Source organism: Lissotriton vulgaris, chromosome 4_1, assembly GCF_964263255.1.
Source record: "Lissotriton vulgaris chromosome 4_1, aLisVul1.2, whole genome shotgun sequence".
NCBI classification, from domain to species: domain Eukaryota; kingdom Metazoa; phylum Chordata; class Amphibia; order Caudata; family Salamandridae; genus Lissotriton; species Lissotriton vulgaris.
Genome location: NC_141691.1, coordinates 1,248,266,919 through 1,248,276,786, shown reverse-complemented (window position 1 = coordinate 1,248,276,786; position 9,868 = coordinate 1,248,266,919).

Genomic DNA, 9,868 nt, shown 5'->3' with positions numbered 1-9,868 from the left:
TTGGCCCTTATTTATGATTGCCTTGTGCAGCCAGTGCATCACTTTAAACATGGGAAATAAGTGACGCTCTTGTGGCGCAAGGCCTTCATAAATAAGGCCCAGATTTTTTTGTTGTTAGTTTGTGTCTTGCTTTTTGATAATACTTGCTATGAACATTTGCAAAATAGAGGATTTGTATTTAGGGAAACAGTGAGGTTTCAAAAGTGATATTGAGTGGTTGTACATAGGTTCTGCGCAGTGTTTCTTAAATGTTATTCAAAAAATGATTTTGGGGGAAAATCAATGGTATTTATATTTAGCCCATATTTATGATTGCCTTGTGGCACCAGTGCGTCACTTTTAATATCGGACGCACTCGTGCGTAAGACCTTCATAAATAAGGTCCTGAGTTTTTTTGTTGTTGGTTTGTGTCTTGCTTTTTGATAATGCTTGATATCAACATTTGCAAAATAGAGGATTTGTATTTTGTGAAATAGTGAGGGTGCAGTAGTGAAATTGAGTGCTTGTACATAGGATCTTTGCTGTGTTTCTAAAATGTTATTCAAAAAACGATTTTGGGTGCAAATCAATGATATTTTCATTTGGCCCTTATTTATGATTTCCTTGTGCAGCCGGTGCATCACTTTAAACATGGGAAATAAGTGACGCTCTTGTGGTGTAAGGCCTTCATAAATAAGGCCCTGAGTTTGTTTGCTGTTGGTTGCGGGTGGTTGTACATAGGTTCTGCGCAGTGTGTCTTAAATGTTATTCAAAAAACGATTTGGGGGGAAAATCAATGGTATTTACATTTGGTCCTTATTTATGACTGTCTTGTGGCACCGGTGCATCTCTTTTAACATGGGACGCACTGGTGGCACAAGGCCTTCATAAATAAGGCCCTGAGTTGCTGTGGTATAAACTTTAATATGTTGCAAATTAGTGTTTATATTGTTTTCTTTTTGTCATTACTTTGTTGTTTGCTAATAGTGGTCTTTAATGTGTTATTTTTTTCAGAACCACAGATTGAAATCAACATTTTAAAAGCAAGCAAAAATGCCATCAAGGCAAAGGAATAGAAAAAATACCATACGTAAAAAAACAAAATCATCAAAGGAAATAAAAGAATCCTCTACAACAAGTACTTCAAAAAACACCAGAAAAGCTCCTGGTAAGACAATTAAGTCTTTTCTTCACAATTTATGTAGATCAAAAAGTAATGTTAATGGTCATAAGAAGATCCAGAAGCAGAGAATAAATTTAAAAAGGAAGGAGAGGCCCTCAAAACATGTCTCTATTGGAGCAGGAGATAAGACTATGGATAGCAATAGAAGGTTAAATCAATTTAGGGACATTCGTAGACGAATGTTTCGCAATAGGGTAGTTTTAAATTTGCTTAAAAATGAAAAGAAAGGTAAACAGAGAGCTGCTTTTTACAAGAAAAAGAAAAGTGTAGAGAAGATTGTTGATCAGGCTTTTGAAGTTAAGAAAATTTTTTTTTAGTAATCAATAGAATTAGAATACTTAATAAGGCAATTGATGTTTTCAAATCGAACAGTAGATGGAAAAGAATTATTAATCGGACTAATTTTTGTGAAGTATTTTCTGGAGAATGGATGCATAGTTCAAGTTCTGAGCCATTTTTTATTGAGGAGAGTTACTTTCAGGAAAATGATTTGGTGCATGGAGTTGATACCAGTGGTCGAGCATATGAGGTGAAAGATGGTTGTGTGATGGAAAAAGAGAAACTTGTGTCTAGAGATGCAGAAGAGGTGTTAAGTGATGAAGTTTTAGGGAGATATACTAAGGGTCCAGTGTACACATGGAAGTGCAGTAGTATTTGTAGTGTGCGACAGGATTCAATCGATTTGCTTCGAAATGTCTTACGTACATATAGTAAGAAAAGTCTAAAACAAAAAATGAAGATCTTGCAAGAGTTAGATCCTTGCAGAGTGAGAGAAAGCACAGGTTTGCATGGGCATTCACTGGCTTGTCTTTCTAGAAAAGTATGTCAGAGTGTTTTTCATCATTTTAGGATGTTAGCAGTGCATCATAATAAGGTGAGGAAATTAGTGAGAAGGTTGTATTATGCAAAAAGTCCAGCACTTAAGCTTAAACAGTTAAACAGTGCTCTTTTGCATGGATCTGAAGTGGATGTGAAGACTATTTGTGAAGAAATTGAGTTTTGTTATTTTGGAAACAAAGAAGACAGTGTAGAAATGGATATAGTAATGGATGGTAATGTGGAAGACAATGTACAGATTTTAAGTACAGAAAAGTTTGACGAGGAAATTACCAAGTTTAAGGTGAAATCAAGAGAAAGGCCTAATTTAACTTGTGTGTGTTGTCGACGGACTCATTATAAGATTCAGACTAGGTTAGTTGATTTATATGCAAAATGTGAATTGGAAAATAATAGTGAATGGCAGGATTTTGTAAGTTATTTGTTGGTGGAGAATTCTTTCGATTTGAGTTTTGATCAGTGTATTTGTAATTATTGTTTGAAAAAGTTAAATGAAAATAAAATGCCTGCTAGAGCTGCTCATAATAATCTTCAGTTGATAGATATTCCTTCTGAATTGATGGATTTAAATACTTATGAATCAATTTTGATTTAATGTGTCCATCCTTTTCAAGCTATTGTTCGCATGGAGCCTAAAATAGGGAAATTACCTCCTACAGATTTACAAAGAGGATTAAAGGGAAGAGTTGTTTATTTGCCTCTAGATATCAAGAAAAATATTGATACAATTAGTGTAGAAAGAGTAGAAGAGGATCCTCTGGTTATTCTAGTTAATGGGGTTCCGACAAAGAGTAAGAAAATCTGGCAAGATTTAGTGGATGTTAGGAAAGTCAAAAAGGCAATGTTGTATTTGGTCAAAAACAATGAGTACTATAAAGATGTAAGTGTTGGAGCAGAGGAAACAGCTACAGAAGAAGACAGTGATTGTTCAGTTGGCCAAATTGAAAAAGTTGATGTGTCTAGAAGTGAAGAAATATATGAACATTATACTGTTCATCCTTTGCATTCCAAAGAAGTAATGGGGAATGCAATTGACTTGTTTCAAATGAAAGCAGCAAAAGGAAGTCCCATTAGTGTATGGGAAGAAAGTTTGGAAGCTCGTTGTTTTCCACAGTTATTTCCAACAGGTCGTGGTGGACGATATGACGATCGACCAGTTCAAATTCCTCCAGCTGAATACCGGACTTTAAGATTATATGCTGAAGATCCAAGGTTTCGGCAATGCATTCCGTATTTGTTTCATCTACTGTATGAAAGTGATTTGTCTAGGCTTTCTTATGCAGGTAATCATATATTGAAAAGTGGAGCTCATCTGCAAAATGTTTCAGCAAGGGACTTTATGGAGAAAGTCAATCTGCAAGACAGTATTTTGGAATCTCAGCTAATCAATCTCATGGCATGTCAGCGTGGAACAAATGAGTATTGGTTCCGTCGTCATGGGGAATTGAAATGTATGCTAAGAAACTTAGGAACTCCTACATGGTTCCTCACTCTTAGCTGTGCTGAGTATGCATGGGGCGACTTACTTCAATTTCTACGAGAGGCAAATGGAAACATACAATATAGAATTGAAAACACCTGGAGAACTGTGTTCTTTGGATCCAGTGAATGTTTGCAGATATTTTAATCATAGATTTGAAGCTATGATGTCTTTTATTACCAACAAAAAAATCCTCCCCTTGGAGAGGTTTTTGATTCCTTTTGGTGGAAGGAATATCAAGCGAGAGGTGCTCCTCATATACATATGCTGTTATGGATTAAAGATGCACCCAAATTTGGATTAGATTCGGATGAAACAGTGATGAGTTTAATTGAACAGTATTCAACATGTGCTGTTCCAAAAACTACTGAAGAAAACAGTTTAAGGCAACAAGTTTTACGTTTTCAATCTCATCGTTGTGGAAGTACTATCGTCGAAAATTTCAAAACAAGGAAAAGTACTACACGAAATGTCGTTTTGCGTTTCCACGACCAGTGATTTCTAAGGGAAGAGTAAATAATTTGATGTCATCTCTACGACATACTGCGACGAGGAAATCTCCCAAAAATACATATAATTTAAAAAGAAACGAAGAGTCCAAGTACATCAACGACTACAACCCAGTGATTTTGTCCATGTGGAATGCTAACATGGATATTCAGTTCGTTGCTGACAACTCTATTGCTGTGGCTCGATATGTGACATCTTACATCACAAAAAAAGAAAAGACAGAACTGAAGGAAATGTGGGAGGACATTTCACATGAAAAGAGTCTAAGCAAGAAATTATACAGTTTCAGTCTGAAGATGTTGTCGCATCGAGAAATTAGAGCATATGAATGTTCTGATCGGTTATCATCAGCAAGTCTCTATGCCAAATCAAGAACAATCATTTGGGTGAGTCTAGGTCTTGCTGCAACACGAAATCGAGTTTTGAAATCTGTACAAGAAATTGAATATTTGGCGGAGAAAGAACCAAACAGTACAGATATTTTGAAGACAAATATGTTGGATACATACTATCCAAATAGAAGTACTCACCTTGAGAACACTTGTTTGTATGAAGTTCTGCAAAACTACAGTTATAAGAGGAACATCACAGAAGATATCAATAATGGAAAATATGCTGTCATTGGGTATGAAGGATGTCTAGTGAAGCAGAGAAAAGGCCATTTGATTAATCATCGAAAATTGAGTTGCGAAGCTCCAGACAAAAGAGAATTTTACTATTTAGCTCTTTTGCAACTCTTTAAGCCATGGCGTACAGAAGAGGAACTATTTGGAGATTTTCTGTGTTATGAAGACTCTTTTAATGCAACTAAGGATACCATAGAATGTCCTGTTTTTCCAAATTATCTGCAAATGTTGAACGGAGAAATAGAGCAAGAAACCACAATTGCTGAAGAGATTGCTAGAGACAGTTCTCAAGACAGTCAGAGTTCTACTTCATTGAGCCAGGATCCACTAGGAGGACAAATTATCCAAAATGAAGCTGCAACTACCATGGATGAGGTGTAAAGAGCTATGGAACAAGCTCAAGAGGATGGAGTTAACTTAGAAGATTTGATAAAGCAACTAAACGTTGTGCAGAAAAAGATATATGACGAAGTCACAGAACAGATTGAACATGGATTCAGACATGAGAAAAAAGAGTGCTCATGTACATCATTTGAGCCTGTCCGACTGTACGTAAGTGGAGAAGCGGGAACAGGAAAAAGTTTTCTGATTAAAGCCATTTCAACTTATCTGCAGAAAAGGACTGATTCACCGTTGTCTTGTGTTGTAACTGCTCCAACTGGTCTGGCAGCACATAACATTAAAGGGATTACTCTACATCATTTACTGATGCTGCCAGTTGAGCATGATAATAAATTGCATTACAACAAGTTATCTGGAGATGTGTGTTCTGAAGTTTCAAGAGTCTTGAAGAAAATGAAACTTCTTATCATTGATGAAGTAAGCATGGTCTCAAATCTAATGCTTGCTTTTGTGCATTTGAGAATGCAAGAAATTCTTAGAACAGAGTATGATGTGTTATTTGGAAGAAAACACATTATTGTTTTTGGAGATCTATTGCAGTTGACTCCAGTAAAAGGACAACCTGTGTTTAAAATGCTCACGCATGAAGATACCAGGAAGTCCCTTGGAAGCATTGGAAACGTTAATATATGGTTACATTTTAAATATGCTGAACTGCTTCAAAATATGCGACAGGCAAAGGATGAAGATTATAAAAATATTCTACAAGATGTAAGAATTGGAAAAGTAAGTGAGCTTGGGAAAGAAGCTTTACATGCTCGAATAATTTCAAATTTGGGATATGTTTGATGCCAACTCTGCAAGAATGTTCCATCTTCAACAACAAAATGTTAAAGTTAGAAAATGAAGAGATTGTGAAACTGGAAACAATAGATAAAATAGAGCATATGGGTGCTACAATTCTTTTGTCAGAATATTTGAAAACAAAATTGGATTCATTAGAGAAAAGTATTTCTAAAACAGCTGGTTTTGAAAAGACTCTGAATGTGTGTTTAAATTGTCGTATCATTTTGAGAAGGAATTTAAATGTTGAAAGAGGTCTGGTAAATGGAGCAATGGGTTATGTTGTTGATTTTGTGAATTATAGAAATAGAGATGGAATTGAATTTTTAAAAATAAAATTTGATGGTATTGAGCAAGTACAACAAATCAGTCGTTGTTCTGCTAGATTTTTACTTGTAAAAGACTTATATGTTCGCCGAAAACAGTTTCCTGTTTGTTTGGCATATGCAGTAACAATTCATAAATCTCAAGGTTTAAGTGTAGATAGTGCTTTGGTGAACATTGGAAGATCTGTGTTTAAAGAGGGTATGGCATATGTGGCATTATCCCGAGTCAGACCTTTATCAGGATTCTACTTGATTGAGTGTGATGAGACAAACATTTGTGCAGATCTGGATTGTGTTAAAAGAATACAATAGGTTAAGAAGAGAGTATGCCCCACATTTGCCACAATATCCTCTGTTTGAAAAACGTGTGGTAGGCCGAAAAAGAAGAAATGAGGATAATTGCAGTGAGGTACTAGCAAAAAGACAAAAAGTAGATGAAACTGTAATTCAAAACAGAAAGAAAAAGGATTGTGATGAAAATGTTGTTGGATTTCAGTTTGAAAATAGTTCTGGTGTCAACTGCTATGCTAATTTAGTGGTTAATGTTGTTTTTTTTCTTAAAACTTTACAAGAACAGATTGTTGAAAATCGGGATCAAAGATTGTGTGGTTTATTGAATTCTGTGTTTGAGAAATGTAGCAGTGATAGAGCAAAAATAGAAAGTGTAACAGAAATTCGAAATATTTTAGATATGTGTTCTGGTCAAGATACATTTTCACAGAACATTCAGCAGGATTGTCAGGAATTTTTAATGTATATGTTTGGTGTTTTGGAAGATGAAGGTCTAGATGTAGATAATCTTTTCAGCTTTTCTTATCAATGGTAGCATGACTGCCACAATTGTAGTTCATCAAGTACTACTAGAGTAGACACTGAAAGCTTTATATATTTGACTTTACCAGACTGTAAATCAGTGTCATTTAAAAATCTAGTTAAAGCAGCAGATCATAATATGGTGTGTACCCAATGTAAATGTCCAATGCTATCCACATTATTTATACAAAGTTATGGTCAGTATATCATTTTAGTTTTCCAACGATGTAGACCTGATGGAACTAAATTGACAACTTGTATCAAAAATGTTGTGGCTTCTCAGTTATCAATTTCAGGAAGAACCTTTACAACTGAAGCTATTATTTATCATGACGGTCCTTCGACAACATCAGGACATTATACATGCTACTTAAAATGTAAAAAAGGTTGGACTTACTGCAATGATTCTCATTTGACTTATAAACAACGTTTGCCTTATGACTTTAAAAATTCTTACCTAGTGTTTTTAAAACCAAAGTTTTAGTAAAGGGAATTGGCCTTTGAAGATGAGAATAGTTAATAAAAGTTAGTTAGTTAGTTAATCTAATGTTTAAAATTATTTATCTCATATAGGTACTGTAAGTGGATCTCATAGTAAAAAATACTCATATATCTGACACAATTTGGCCGTAAGGAAAGTGTAAGGTATGATGTTCTTAGATCTTTTTTCATAGGAAGTCGATGAAATAGAAGTTATAGAGCACAGCAGACTTTTTTTCCACCAAAAGGACCTTCACTATCTTCTATTTGGCCTCACGGAAAAGTAAGTGAATCAAAGATTAGTGTACATATATGAGTTGTACGTTTTTATGTTTTTTTTTAAACACAATCTTTTAGATTGTGTTTTTTTTCCCGCTATTATATGATGAAGAGTTTGAACTCACTAATTTAAGTGAAATTCAATATATTCTGAGAACAGCAAAAATAAACAATGTAACATATTGTAGAAGTTATTCTATAGTTTGCATTGTATAATTTATATTGTATTCACATTGTCTCACACTCATTTTCCTTTTTCACCCTTATTAAGCTCTCTTTACTCATTTACACTGCCTTTTTTTAACTTTGTTTCATCGCTGTTCCTTTGCTCCACTTCATTCACAACTCCTCAATCCAATTTGAACTGTCTGCATTTCCTCTCTCCCTTCCACCACTTTTTATCTTTCTCACATTCTCTCAGTACCACTGCTTTAGTTTTCTTCCCCTCTCTTTCTTTCTTTTTCTCCTTTACTCTTTTTCCTTTTGCACTCATTGTACTGCAGTTCACTCAGTCCTTCCCTTTGTTTTTCTGTGTACTTACTCTCTCACTCCTTTTTCATCCATTGTTCTATATTAACCTCATTCTCTTCATCCCTTCACTCTGTGACTCCCCTTCACTCTCTCTCAGTCATCTTCTATTCCTCTTTCTTATTAATAGTTCCTCATTTAGACTCCTCTCCTTTTCACTCATTTTCCTTTTACTTTCTTATCTTTCCTGATTTCGTCTTGGTAACTCACATTCTTTTAGTATCTTACTTACCTTCAGTAATTTGTTCTCTTTCTATTTCCTTTTCCCTCTTTTTTCTCTTTCTACATTACTTTATTTCTGTTTTTGTATCCTTCACTATTGCTTTATTTCTTAGTAAACTTTTTTAGATTTTTTACCTCTTGAACGGTTTCTTCTATTTTTAAATATATATTTTACTAATTATAACTGTTTTTCCTTTTGTCTTTCACAGATACAAGTAAGTTTTCATTAATTATATGGTAAGTGTGTCTACAAAATGTAGTTTGTCATCACCCTTTGCTTTAACCTCACTACTTTTCTCTCACCCTACCTCACCCCTGTTTCCTTACTCTGCTTCCCTCACTTATTCTTATCCTCCATGTTTACTTCTCTTTTCCTTACTTTCCTACCACATTCAACTTCTTTCAGTGCCCCTGCTCATCCACACTCCTTCACTTACCTTTTTTACTGGTTCACTTAGTCCCTTTCTGACACTCCTTCCTTTACTCTCTCTCTTCTTTCTCCCTGTCACTCCCCATGTCTTACCCTTATTCACTTATATCCACCCTCTTTGACTCCTCTTTACTTACACTCATTGCTATTTTCTTTCCCATCCCGCACGCCTCCACTGAGAGGAACCAAGGTCCCCTCGCAGACCCTTGGCCCCTTCTCTTCCAGGCCGCCCTGCCGCGTGAGAAGGACAACTTCCTGGTCACCCGGAACCCGGCAAAACCGGGACTCGGGCGTGGGAGGGCCCAGCCAGCGCCAGGGCCTTTTCGAGGGAGGGAGTGGTACCAGCCCGGGGATGCACTGTCATTCAGTTTCCCCCCACCCGAGTGGACGTCGTGCCGGGTGAACTTGGATTCCATCTCGGAGAGGGACAGGGGACAGGGGCCGCCCCCTGCCATCCCCGGTCCCTCACACATTGGTCGGGCCGTCCCCGAGGGGGAAGATGCCCTCCGAAGTCCCGGTCCTTCACCCAAGCGCCCCATGTGGCTGCGGACCGCTCCGCCGGGCCGGGACACGCCAGGGCAGGGCCAGGCCCTTTGCCTACGGTTTTTTCTTTCAGGAGGCGGCCGAGGGCTTCGGGCTGGCGCCGTCGGTTGCTCGCGCCGCTCCGCCGTTAATGATCCTTCCGCAGGTTCACCTACGGAAACCTTGCTACGACTTTTACTTCCTCTAGATAGTCAAGTTTGATCGTCTTCTCGGCGCTCCGCCAGGGCCGTTGCCGACCCCGGCAGGGCCGATCCGAGGACCCCATTAAACCATCCAGTCGGTAGTAGCGACGGGCGGTGTGTACAAAGGACAGGGACTTAATCAACGCGAGCTTATGACCCGCACTTACTGGGAATTCCTCGTTCATGGGAAATAATTGCAATCGCAACTTAACAGCAACGTCTTGGTTACCATCACTGATCTTCTCAATGCTTCGTTACTGGAACA